The 13,912-nt window shown below is 35.0% G+C and overlaps 1 protein-coding gene across 3 annotated transcripts in view; it reads right to left on the reverse strand.

Moving 5' to 3' along the window:
* Positions 1 to 13,912, reverse strand: part of BMPR1B (bone morphogenetic protein receptor type 1B) — a 370,882-nt gene that overhangs the window by 249,330 nt on the left and 107,640 nt on the right. For 2 of the 3 annotated variants that reach the window (XM_081303655.1, XM_081303651.1), the window contains exon 2: positions 11,448 to 11,516. The exons of the other annotated variant lie outside the window; for it this stretch is intronic. The gene's annotated coding sequence lies outside the window, so the exon portion shown is untranslated. The remainder of the gene's footprint in view (positions 1 to 11,447; positions 11,517 to 13,912) is intronic. 3 annotated transcript variants of the gene reach the window in all.

Raw genomic sequence — 13,912 nt, forward strand, 5'->3', positions numbered from 1 at the left:
TAGGCCTGTGGCAAGGCAGTCACATCATGGCAGGGGACAGGTCAGAGAAAAGCTTCTGATGTCATGGCTTACCTCATGGCAGCCAGGAGGAACAGACAGAGAGATAAGGAAGGAGGGACAGGGAAGGAGAGGACAGGACAAGACATATCCTTCTAGTGCACATCCTCAGTGACCTATTTCCTCCAAGTAGGTCCCACTTCCTACAATTTTGACACCTCCCAATAATGCCATCAAATTATAAATCTGTCAGTGGTGTAGTCCAGCAATGAGGTTAGAGCCCATGATCCAATCACCTTCCCAAAGGCCCACCTACTGATACACTGAGGACCTAGCATTCCACACAGGAGCCTTTGAGGGACTCCAAATCCAAATCATAACCTCCACAGAATTTTAAATGTTTTAATGCTGGCAAAATGTCTCAAGTGTAATGGTGACTGAACCTAGGGGCAAAGCTGAGTCCCCAATCCTTTTTATTTTGAGACAGGGTCTCACTAAGTTGCTGAAGTTGGCCTCGATCTCGCTATCTTCCTACCTCAGCCTCCCGAGTAACTGGGATTACAGGTATGTGCGATGGCACTCAGCAAAAGACGATTTTTCTAAATAAAGTCATATTGCAAGGAGTATACACAGAAGGAGAGGGAAGTTTGAGACATTTTTGGAATTGATCAGCCACAATCTATAGGAATGAAGCTTATGTCTACAGTAGATATTTTATGATATATCTTTTTTTTTAATATCTTTTTATTTGTGTCTGAAAATTCCATCACACCTAAATAAGTCCATGTAAAATTTCTTAACTTCCCTGGGGTAGTCATAACTCTTACCCCATTCAATGGGATCTTCCAGTTAACTAACTTGAGGCCAATTTTTTTTTTAATCAAAAGCAGACAGAGTAGTAGGAAGCTCATAAAGACTTTATTCCCAAGGGCAATGGAAATCTATTAAAGGCTTTTAATTGAAAAAGTTGTATCATTACTTTTGAATCCTTAGAGGAACATTCTGACTTTGAGACAGTTAGTAGGCTGGAATCAGAAAAAAAAATATTTTGTAGGTTGTAGGTTTTAGCAATATTTTTGCCCAAAGATGATACTGTCCTAGAATAGGGTAATGACAGTGGGAATGCATGAGAATAGACTAATTTTGGGGATGTTTAGGGTTGGAACTGCCTACACTGTTAAATGTATAACACACCTCTTATGTAGCAAATATTCTTATCGGTTGTAGGGAATTCTACTCATGGAAGTTTTAGCTTAAAATAAAAGAGAAATGAATTTTTAAAAATCACATGTTCCTTAAAGGATGATTGAAAGTCATTTGCTTTATCCTATCGTAAATCACAAATATATCCCATTTGTTGACATTACGTCTACACAGAATGTGGAATGAAATCATATACATCTGGCCTTGCCCATGTTTACTAAGCTATCAGAGTTTTTCTACATTGTGAATATAAATGCTCTAAGCAGTGCAGTTACTCTCTTATTTTGTCACAGTCCAAACTATTCCCTATCATTTTGCTCCCACCCACCCTACTCCATCGGCCCTCTGGATTAGATAAATTGAAATTTCCAGTCTCTCACTTAAAGAAACAGTCACAAATTTAAGCTTTGCACAATCATGACAATCAGGAGAAGATTACTTACTTGCAAATGAAAAAATTCAAGCCAACTATGCCTCCTATATTCTGTACTTTAATTATTTCCTCTGGGTATTGACCAGACCTCTATAAAGAATCCTCTGGCTAGAATCTACTTTTTGATTAAGTATATTAAATGAAATGCTTGTGAAATTTACTAAGGATTATGTAATTTTACCATAAGTAATTATATGATATTTATAATGTGACATCACATGAATTAAGGAATATATCATGTTATAATGCCCACTACTATGAGATTGATATGTTTATATAATATATTCATTAATACATATATAAGATTATGAAATATATTCCATTTGGATAAAAAGTTATTTTATTAATAAGCTGCTTGTTTTATATAAAATCTTAAATAGTTTGTAAAAATAGAAGAAAGATGTAAACCACAAATAAATGAGCAGGTATGTCAATAATAAGAAACCCTTGGGGAATGAGCAATCACAGTAGTATCTTATTAGTAACAAACAAAAGTTGTAGACCAGAAAATGTACATATATACAAATTTGGTATGTGGTTCATTGTTCACAGACATCCTCTTCCAAAAAGCTTCCTTGAATGCATAATCACCTAGTGAAAGAAAAGTCTCTGGGCTGGAATCCAGCTGATAACACTCCCTCAGCAGTGTAATAAAGGAGATAAACTCAGTTACATTTCAGTGCTTCTCTGGGATGCCGACAGGAAGGGCAGAGAAGGAGAAAGAACCCTGAACTGAGAATTGGGTACAGCCTGAAAACTCACAGCAATTTCCAGTCTCTCACTTAGAGAAACAGTCATAAACTTAAGCTTTACACAATCATGACAATCAGGAGAAGATTACTTACAAAGGAAAAAATTCAAACCAACTATGCATCCTATATTCTGTACTTTAATTATTTCCTCTATGTATTGACCAGACCTCAATAAAGAATCCTCTAGCTAGAAGCTAATTTTTGAAGAAGTATATTAAATGAAATGGGAACTCACAGAAGGGAAGAAAGAAAAGACAAGACAGAGAAAAAAATCTCAATGTTTCTCATATTTCTTCTGGGGCCAGTTCTTACACTACCTATAAGCAACTTTAAGGGTAAGTTATCCATTTAATTTGTACTGCCAACAAAATTACAGCAATGATAATATTATATAAACATGACATCAGATAAATGGTCTTTGAAAACCCAATTTCAGAGAAATTAGGAAAACTACCCCATTCACAATGCCTCAAAAAAAAAAAAAATACTTGGGAATCAATCTAACAAGAGAGGTGAAAGACCTTTACAATGAAAACTGCAGAACACTATAGAAAGAAAGTGCAGAAGACCTTAGAAGATGAAAAGATCTCCCACATTCTTGGATACACAGAATTAATATTGTCAAAATGGCCATACTATCAAAAGCACTATACAGATTTAATGCAATTCTTATCAAGGTTCCAATGACATTCTGCATAAAAATTTGAAAAAGCAGTCATGAAATCCATTTGGAAAATTAAGAGGCCCAGAATAAAATAAGAGCCAAAGAAATCCTCAGTGAGAAAAGTGAAGCAGAAGGCATCACAGTACCAGGCCTTAAATTTACTACAGAGCTATAGTAACAAAAACAGCATGGTATTGGCACCAAAAGAGACATGAAGACCAATGGTACAGAATAGAAGACACAGAGAAAAACCCACATAAATTATCTCATACAAGACAAAGGTGCCATAAACACACATGGGAGAAAAGAAAGCCTCTTCAACAAATGGAGCTGGGAAAACTGGAAATCCATATATAACAAAATAAAATTAGACACCTATCTCTCTTTTGAGCCTGCACAACACTCAGCTTAAAGTGGATCAGGACATAGGCATTAACCAGAAATGCTGTGCCTGTTAGAAGAAAAAGTAGCCCCAAATCTCCAGGATATCGGTTTAGGAACCCAATTCCTCAACAAGACTCTGAAAGCACAAAAAGTTAAATCAAGAATCAATAAATGAAATGGCATCAAACTAAAAAACTTCTTCACAGCAAAGGAAACAATCAAGAACATGAACAGAAAGCCTGAAAAACGGGAAAAAAATCTTTGCCACTTGCACCTCAGATAGAGCATTAATCTCCACGATACATAAAGAGCTCAAAAAACTTAACACCAAAAAACAAATAACCCAATCAATAATTGGGCAAAGGAACTCGACAGACACTTCACAGAAGAAGAAATACAAACAGTCAACAAATATATGAAAAAAAATATTCAGCATCACTAGCAATTAGACAACTGAAAACTAAAACTACACTGAGATCTCATCACACTCCAGTCAGAATGGCAGTTATCAAGAATACAAGCAACAATAAATTTTGGTGAAGATGTTGGGAAAAGGTTCACTCATACATTGCTGGTGGGGCTGCAAATTAGTGCAACCACTCTGGAAAACAGTGTGGAAATTCCTCAGAAAACTTGGAATAGAACCAACATTTGTCCCAGTTATTCCACTCCTCGGTGTATATATATACCCAAAGGTCTTAAAATTAGCATATTAGAATAATGGGTCCACATCAATGTTTATAGCAGCTCAATTTACAATAGCTAAACTATAGAACCAGCCTAAATGCCCTTCAGTCAATGAAATGAATAAAGAAAATGTGATATATATACAACAATGGAATATTACTCAGTCCTAAAGAAGAATAAAATTATGGCATTTGCTGATAAATGGAGATGGAACTGGAGACTATTATGCTGTGAAATAAGTGAAATAAGCCAATCCCAAAAAAATCAAAGGCTGAATGTTCTCTCTGATACGTGGATGCTAAACATAATAAGTGGAGTAGGGAATAGAAGTTCACTGGATTAGACAAAGGGGAATTAAGGGAAGGGAGGGTGGATTGGAACAGGAAAAACAGTAGAATGAATCAGACATAACTCTCCCATGTTCATATATGAATACATGACTAGTGTAATTCCACATCACATAAAACAAAACAAAAAAATGGGAAACTATATTCCATGTATGTATGATGTCAAAATACATTCTACTGTCATGTATAACTACAAATAATAAAAAAATTTTAAAAATTTAATTCACCTCTACCTCATGATCTTGGAGGAGATGTGAAGACCCTATATGAAAACCACATACACCATTATCTTTCATAAATACTACAAGTCAGACTCACCTAAACTCAAATCTCAACTGTACCAATTCTAGCTGGGTTATTCTGGACCAGATAAATAAAAACTGTGCTGCTGATATTCCTCATTTATAAAAAGAAGACTACAAACTTTTCTCTCCATTACAGAGTCATCAACCAGATGAAATATGCACCAGGTGATTTTAGCACAGTACCTGACAAGTACAGTGCAAATGTAACTACACATTATCTTGGGATAGAAAGGCAAAATGGCAATTCTTCATCAAAATATTTGTATCTCTACTCATAATGCCACTCCTAAGCTAAGCTCCAACAAGGAAAGTACTTGTTTCAATTATATATATATATATATCTGTTTTCCTATACCTGTTTCAATAGGAAATCAAAATGTATGTGGTGCAAGAATTGATAGACACAAATGACTATCATGTTTCCCTTTGCATGCTATTAAAAACATCCTCCTCCATGGGAAAGAGACAAGTTTTTTAAAAAACTGAACAACCCACAGAAAGATGTCACCCTCTTCCATCCTTCATTTAAGAAAAACGAGTGAGAAAGAGGAACTCAAGAGCCTTTTTATACAAATAGTTCCAAGCCTGACTATCCATCAGATTCACTAGACAGCTTTACAATAATAGACAATCCTGAGTCTAGAATTGAGACATTTTTCAGAGAAGGGAAGCAGCATTTTTCAAAGCCTCCAAGTTTAATAAGGTGCACAGCCACAGGTGGGACACTGTCTTACCTTTACAGGAAGTTGCCTACCTGTCTTTTGCTTAAGGCCTACTCCAGGATATCTCCACCTGCTTCACCAAGATGACTTTCAGACCTGGAAGACACCCTGGCCATCATCTAAAGTGAAATCAACAGCTTATTGTACTGCTGACCTAAAGGTGACCTACACAAGGCAAAATATTTCCCTAGGCCTAGACCTCGAACCCACCTCCCATCACTGTCAAATCCCTGTTATATCTTACACACACACAAACCTTTGAAAAACAAAAAAGAGATTTTTTTCTATCTTTATATGTAGATTATTTTAATTAGTTGTTATGCCTTGAATTTATAGAAACAACCATGAGTTAGAAGAATTCTGAAATTCTGCTATTCTTGAGAACCAATCAAAGATAAACAACATTCATCTACTTTTGATAAAGGGCCTTGTCTGATAGGAAAATTCTGTTTTAGTAAATGATAAACAAACATACTTCAGTAGCACTTTATGCTTTTTTAAAAAGTCTAAAAATACTAAAAATAATTATATAGATTATGATAATTGTTTTGCCATTTTACATGATAGAACATTCCACAAAAATACTATTTTTTGTTGTGTTCACTTCTCTTAAAACACTAGATAAAAAACACAAAAAAATAAATCTAATTAAATTCAAATTTTATCTAGGAAGAATGTTAGACCATATAATTGGTATAAGTGCAGCTTTTTCAAGGTACAAAGTTTTGTAAGAAATATAAAAATTTGTATTAACTAATTTTTCACAGTCTAGTACCATCTTGTCCATTTGCACACTGATTTAATGACACTGAAATATATACTGAGATAGGGTTGTGCCAAATAATTTCCTAAAATGTGGAGATAATGCTATAATAATGAAAGAAATTGATGAAAAAGATCTTCTGGATCATCAACAGGAAAAACACATTTACTGGAGACTAGAAAAATAAAATATTAACTGAATCCAAATGCTTTCCATGAATAATGCCTTCATCATTTTGAAAGTACCCAGCTGGTTCTATGCTATCAGGAAATATGACAGAGTAGTAAAGAACACAGGATCAGGGATCACATGACCACTTCAAATGCTAGCTGTTGCCTACTGAGTTACCTCACACAGGTTCCTTATGCAACTATTCCTTAGTTTCTTCATCTGCAAAGTCAGCTACTTAGCAGCAACTACTCCAAAGATTGTTGGAAAGAGTGACACAGTAGGTCCAGAAACAACGTCCATGCTCCACCCTGTAACTATAATCATGGTTTAACTGGTCACTTTTGACTTTTTAAATCTGGAATCTAAGAGAAATTATAAGGAAAAACTCAGTGGACCTGAATGTAAACTGTGAAACCTCTATACTTCAATATACTCATTAAAATAGAAGGTAAGCTATGAACTGTAAAATATTTTCTATAAATGACAGTCAAAAATTGATAATCTGAATTACTAAGGACTTCACACAAATTGGTAAGAAACTAAAACTATAAAAGATAAGTTGACAAACACGTGCACGGGAAACCTGCCGATGAAATACAGATGTCTAATAAATGTATCATAAGTTTAAGAAAGTACAACCTCTTAAATGAAATTTGAGGGAGGCCATTATTTTGGAATGAGCTCCTGAACTAAGCCCAAGAGAAGAGAGTCACCAGTCCTAGTTGATACCAATCAAACTGAACTTTGAAACAAAACAGTTTTCCAAAACTGGGAAATTCAAAACAACGAATCAGAAGGGACCCAATTTACCTGTGCCAACATAATGACAAATCCTTCCCTTTTAACTCTATAAGAAAAGCAACTTTGAAATGACTGATCTGCTCTTTGTTCTGTTTGTTTTTTCGTCCCTTTTCTGCCTACAAAGCCAACCTCTTCTACTTAGCTCATCAGAGCACCTTTTCAAATTTTTTAGGGATACTGCCTTATTCACAAATCACTAAGAAAAGTCAATTAATCTTTAAACTAAGTCAAATGAAATTTTTTAGAAGAAGCCTCAGAAGGAATCAAATAATAGCATATTAAAACAATAAAATACAAACAAATTCCCCCTATCTAATTAACAAAGATTTCTATGACAATTCTTTCAGTGAAAGCTGTTCCCTCTACACTCCTGAAAGAAATACAAGTCAGACAGCATTACCGAAAGTAATTCTGCAATATGTTTAGAGTCTAAAAATATTCTTTTCCACTGTCAGGAATACATCCTAGAGATGTAACCTGAAACACTGCTAATTAAGATGGGACAGCAATGAAAACTGCTGCACCAATTCATCTAACTGGTTCTCTAACCTCATTCCAGGTCCTGGTAAAAGGCCCTTTTCCTTTGGGGTTAAACTCTGATCTCACTAGTAACAATATTCAAAAATAGATTAAAAAAAAAAAAAAAACCTTTTCCAAATCCCTTACCCTGGCACTGCAGAAGGTTCCTGATGACCTGCCCCAAACCCCAAATCCCACCTTTTGGAAAGAGACAGTAGCCATATCAAGAATCATTGTTTCTGGTTGGTCCCCAACCATCTTCCTCTAACAAACAAAATTTGATGACTTTGATTCCAAGGGTATTAGTTTCATATCACTATAACAAAACATCGGAGATAATTATTTTATAAAGAGAAAAGGTTTATTTTAGCTCCCAGTTTTAGAGCTTTCAGTCCCTAGCTGGGCAGCCCCACAACTCTGGGACCCTGAAGAAAGCAATATCTCAGAGTGGAAACATGTGATGGAACCAACCACTTACACCCTGAGCCAGGAAGCAAAATTATGGAAGAAAAGCAGGATCCCACAATCCCCAACCATCTAAGGAGTTCCCTTAAGTCTCCACATCCTAAAAGCCCACAGCACATCCCACCATTACCACCTTGGAAACCAAACCTCCAACACATGAACCTTTGGGGTTCTCATCCAAACCACAACACCAAGTCAGCACGGTTTTGAAGCACAGTAGCACAATGCAGCAGCCAAAGTGAAAACTTAAGTTTTAAAATTTTAGCTTCAGTTTTGAATGTTCCTAGCACAAAGAAATAATAAATGTTTGAGGTAATATATATGCAAATTACCCTAATCTGATCATTATACCTTGTATATATGTACTGACAAATCACATTTTAACCCATAAGTTACAGACCATTATATGTCCATTAAAATTTTTTTAACTTTTAAAAATATTTTAAAAACTAAAACATAAATTTACCCTCCAAACCACAACCCAGGGGGAAAACGAATTCTATTTAAGCCCCCAAAGGAGGAACACCAATACTCTCAACTGCATTATTTCTGCAATCTTAAAATTATGCCACCATCTTTTAATGGGCATTTTTAAGTAAGCAATAAAATCTTTCATAAATATGGAAAAGTAACCCTCTGAGAACTTTATTGAGTATTTTGAAAATGATTTAGGCTGAGGTTGGGCTCAGTGGTAGAGCACATTCCTGGCATGCATGTGAGGCACTGGGTTTGATCCTCAGCACCACATAAAAATAAAAATAAATAAAATAAAGGTATTGTGTCCATCTACAAATAAAGAAAATATTTAAAAAATGATATAGAGTATAAAAAAGTTTAAAATTTCACTGTAGTAAATTAAAGTCAAATACATTAACAAGTATAATTTTTATTCTTCCTACATTTGCTCATTTGTTATGAGAAAAGATATGAGAAAAATTAAGTACATCTTCCTATGATTATTGTGAACCAGTTCACCCTGCAATGTCCACATGGAACAAGTGTCAAACAACCCTTTCCTGACCTTTTCTTGCTTATTTCCTTCTTACTGAAAATGAACTGACACAATCTCACTGAAATACCTGGGGGAAAAAATTCTTATTTCATTTTTTGGGTTGCATTAGGATTTCCTTTATTGTCTAATTCCTAAAAGCAGATCAAGCAAGCACTCTAATCTGACTCGTGAATTCTCTGACATTCAGACTCTCAAGAGCTGTTCAGATATATTCCTTGTTCTTTTAGTGTCCCACATTGAAGTGGTGTTTGTTCATGAAAGAGGTAGTGGATTGAAAACTGAGATTTAGATCTGAAACCATTTAAAAGCCTTCTTAGTTCCTCCCTCTGTTAGAGACAGGGTTCAGTGTGGTGACACCATGGATGCAAAAAGAACAAAAAAACAAGGGAGCATGCTTTCATCAGAGATTGCATTACTAAAAAAACAATTAAAATCTAATAAGTAAACAATTACTGACATCCCTTTCGTGAGCCTTTAAGAGCAATATGGAACAAGTTTGAAAATGACACAGCCCTCCTGGGAAGGTTTTCAGCCCTCTTTGGTCTCCTCAACTTTCTAATGAAAAGAACTTCTGAGCAATGTCCTGCCTCTATAGCTAGTCACATAGAATATGTGAACAACTTCACTCCAACGAGTATTTGATTCACATCCCTACATATGTCATTTTCCAAGAAAAATGTAGTGACTTCTTTTCATAGAAAGTGCAATTAATCTTGTGATTTTTCAAATATTCGAAAAAATATGAAATGATGAATAATTCCCAGAGCCCTTTTTTAAGTAGAAAATATGTTCAATTACTAATCAAAAGGTGAAAAATAGATATTGGTTTATTTAATATTACCTTCACCTTTCAATATAACAATTTTAATCTTTAAAAAAAAAAACATGGACAGAACTGTGGAGATCAAATAGTCAATACATTGTAACTCTCACAGAAATTATTTTTTTTAGAGGGGAGGGGAGGGGATACCAGGGATTGAATCCAGGGGCACTTAACCACTGGGCCACATCCCCAGCCCCTTTTTATTTTTTATTTTGAGACAGGTCTCTCACCAAGTTGCTTAGGGCCTTGCTAAGTTGCTGACGCTGGCTTTGAACTTGCAATCCTCTGGTCTCAGCCCACCAAGCCAGTGGGATTACAGGTGTGTGGCACTATGCCCCGCTATTTTTATACATTTGCTTTTTAATGTCCCACTTGAATCAATCTGTGAAATATGGTATATTAAGAACTTTGTAATGTTTTGAACAACCAACAATAAAATAAAATAAAATAAAATAAAATAAACTAAGTGGCCATTTAAGAACTATTCGTGAAATATAGAAATCTACCTAAAAGTAAAATTTGGTAAAAAGTCTACATTTGTACTTCAACCCATGAGTTGATGTGTGATAATGCAGGGTCTTCTGCCACAGGGTCATTGCTCAAACCCTGGTACAGATTTTCAGTACAGCACAGCAGTAAAGAGCAGGAGGTATCAACTTAATTCTGGCCCTACCCCTTACTGCCCATGTAACCTGAGGCAAGTTTCTTAACCTTCCCAATGTGTCAATTTTAACTTCTTTAAAACAGGAATGGAAACAAAACTGTCCTTACCGATGTGCTGTGAAAAAGATATATGGGTGAAGCCTTCTTTACAGTGCTTCAAGAACTGTAGCACTCTATACAAAACAGCCACACCACGGGACAGAATGGCTTTAAGAATGTCTCCTAGTGAACAGTCACCAATGCACAGGGCAGCCTTCACAAAGGTGGGCCTGGAGTCCATATAACCCATTTCACATTTTCCTCCAAACTCAACAAAGCCAACTAGAACTATCAACATGAAAAGGGTAATAGATTGGATTTGCTTGAAAACAGCACAGTTTTGTAATCTAGTTTGCATTAACCTGAAAATGATATCATCAATATTTAAGAAAGGTTATTACTAAGTGTGTAAATGTTTGAGGAATAGTCTAAGTGTGTAAGCCAACATTTCAAATGAAAGCCACAAGCTACTTGCTCATTACACAGCAAATCCACATCCACTTTGCCATGTTGATTTACACCTATTTCTTATCTTCTGTGTTCTTAGTGATAATTAAAGGAACAATTGTGCATTCTATTACTGTATAAATACATTATCTTTCTTTTGATTTCAGCATGCCACAAAGTCAAAATGTCAAAGCATAATAATGATGCCTACCAAACATCCCAATTTCTTTAATAATTTCTATGACCTTACCTTTATCAGCAAGGCACGAAATGACCTTTTCTTCCTCTCACATCTAAGAAAGAGTAAGTTGAACTCCACCTTGTCAACAAAAAGAAAAAATATATATTTGTTTTTATCTATTGGCTTGAGGAAAATCTGGATTATCACTTACCAGTTCAAATGCAGAACTGATGGTATACAAAATTGAACTGAAAAATATACACATATCATAGCACCTTAAAGTTCTCACTTTTGAGCTCCAAACTTATAAATAAGAGAACAGATACTATCCAATATAACAAAACAGACATCATATTAAGTCTTTCTTGCAGGTTTCCAAAAAGAAGCAAATACTAAGTCTAAGCAGACTTGGCACTGTGGGGATTTTATTTAATACAAGAATTTTATTCAAATAAAAGAATAGCCATAGATTTGGAGAGTAAATATATAAACTAGATGTTAATCCAAAATATTTTTCTCACTCAGTTTACTTACTAAAATATAGAAAACAAAAAGTAAACACATCAGATTTCTATAACCTTATGTTAATACTCTCATCACCAATACCTTATTTCAATAAATTATTTAAACCATAATTCAATCTTAATTAGGTATGAAATAGTTTTTCTGTATTTTTCAAAAGGTGAATGAGAAACTGGAATAAAGTTCAAAAAGCAGTATGGCTGTGCAGTAAAGCTGATGTCAAAAATAAGATTATAACTGTAAACACTCTCCATTCTCTTGCTTTTAAGTTGTCAAACAAATTAGTATCTGCATTAAACTGCTAAAGTTAAACAAAATTGATATAACATTAAAACAATACAAAATCTATTGCACATACAGTTCAAAATAATAATGAGATTTTTGCCAGAAAACAACTGCATTTAACCCCAAATCAGAAGAGACTTTGGATTCATGAAGAGAACATTTTAATAACTTGAAAAACAAAAGTACATATATAATGCTAAGTATGAAATTAATAGGTTCATTTATTTACCCTGTGTTGTAAAGAACATGAAGTTTAAGAGCATTGGCATCACAATGGTGTAGCCAACATAGGTCACAGCTCGCCACAAGAGCATCATACTGAAATGCTTCCTACAGGGGCATCTTGCCTAAAAGGTCTACAGGAGACAGATTCACCTAGAAATGTGGACTTGACACATAGGAGATATGTAATTAGGATCAAGGAATTAAAAATTGTATCTCATCTGGGCCTTAGATGAGTTCCGAACCTCCTATGTTTCAATTTCCTCATTTGTAAAGTCATGATATTTTGAGAAAAGTTGTGATATTCAATGAGGACATTATAAATGTTACCACCAGGATGATTAATGTGGTGTATTAGATAATTTTTAACATTTAATTTAAATCAAAATCTATTTATTCATTATAAAGTATTGCAAGAAATTTTGATTTTGAGATTATCCAAAGATAAAACTTTCAAAAAGAATATTATTTTCTTTATTTTATATTCTTTCACAACAATTTCTTTTTCAAAGAGGGACTACTTATGACTCTCAGAATTCAGAAACAAACTGCATTTTGAACATGAGAAGCTAGCAATTTTCTCCAAAATGAAGAAAAGACAGAGTATGTGACTTAGACCCAGGCCCTAAATCTCTTTCAGACATTTTCCTATCAACTTAGACTCATGAGAGCATGCAAGTTTGGATTACCAGCCAAAACCTGATGTCAATCAAATCTGAAGGACAGCAGGACTGTTAAACTGTTAGGTCAAAGACTGTTTGAACCCAGGAATCTTTTCAGGGTAGACAACCTGCTGGAGTCATAGTTCTTACTAAAAAGCTCTCAGTTTGCAGAGACGACCACTTGCTCCCAAATGATAATATACCTCAACCCCTAAGGGAGAGAATGATCATAGTCCTAGGACTGACATGAGGTCAAAAGCAATACAATTGGCAGGCATGGTGGTGCATGCCTGTAATCCCAGAGGATTGGGAGGCTGAGGCAAGAGGATCATGAGTTCAAAGCTGGCCTCAGCAACTTAGCAAGGCTATAAGCAACTTAACAAGACCTAGTCTCTAAATAAAATATAAAAAAGGGCTGGGGATGAGGACAGGGTTGTGGCTCAGTGGTAGAGTACATGTCTAGCATGTGTGAGGCACTGGGTTTGATCCTTAGCACCACATAAAGATATTGTGTCCATCTACAACCTACAACTAAAAAATATTTAAAAAAAAAAAAAAAGGCAGGGGGTGGTGTTGGAGCATGTGACTCAGTGGTTGAGTGGCCCTGGGTTCAATCGCCAGTTAAAAAAGAAAAAAGAAAAAAAGACAATACAATTTCTATGGCAATTTATAGGATTATATCATAAAAGAACATGTCTAACAGGAACCATGCTGGTGTAAAATCAGGAATTTAAAAAATATATAATTCAGGGGACTTCAAATCACTAAGAATCTGGGTTTGATATCAGCTAATGAGGAGGAACACCATCAGTACACAATGTGAGCATAAGAATACATAATCTG

This window comes from Spermophilus citellus (genome assembly GCF_964194105.1).
Source record: "Spermophilus citellus genome assembly, chromosome: 8".
NCBI classification, from domain to species: Eukaryota; Metazoa; Chordata; class Mammalia; order Rodentia; family Sciuridae; genus Spermophilus; species Spermophilus citellus.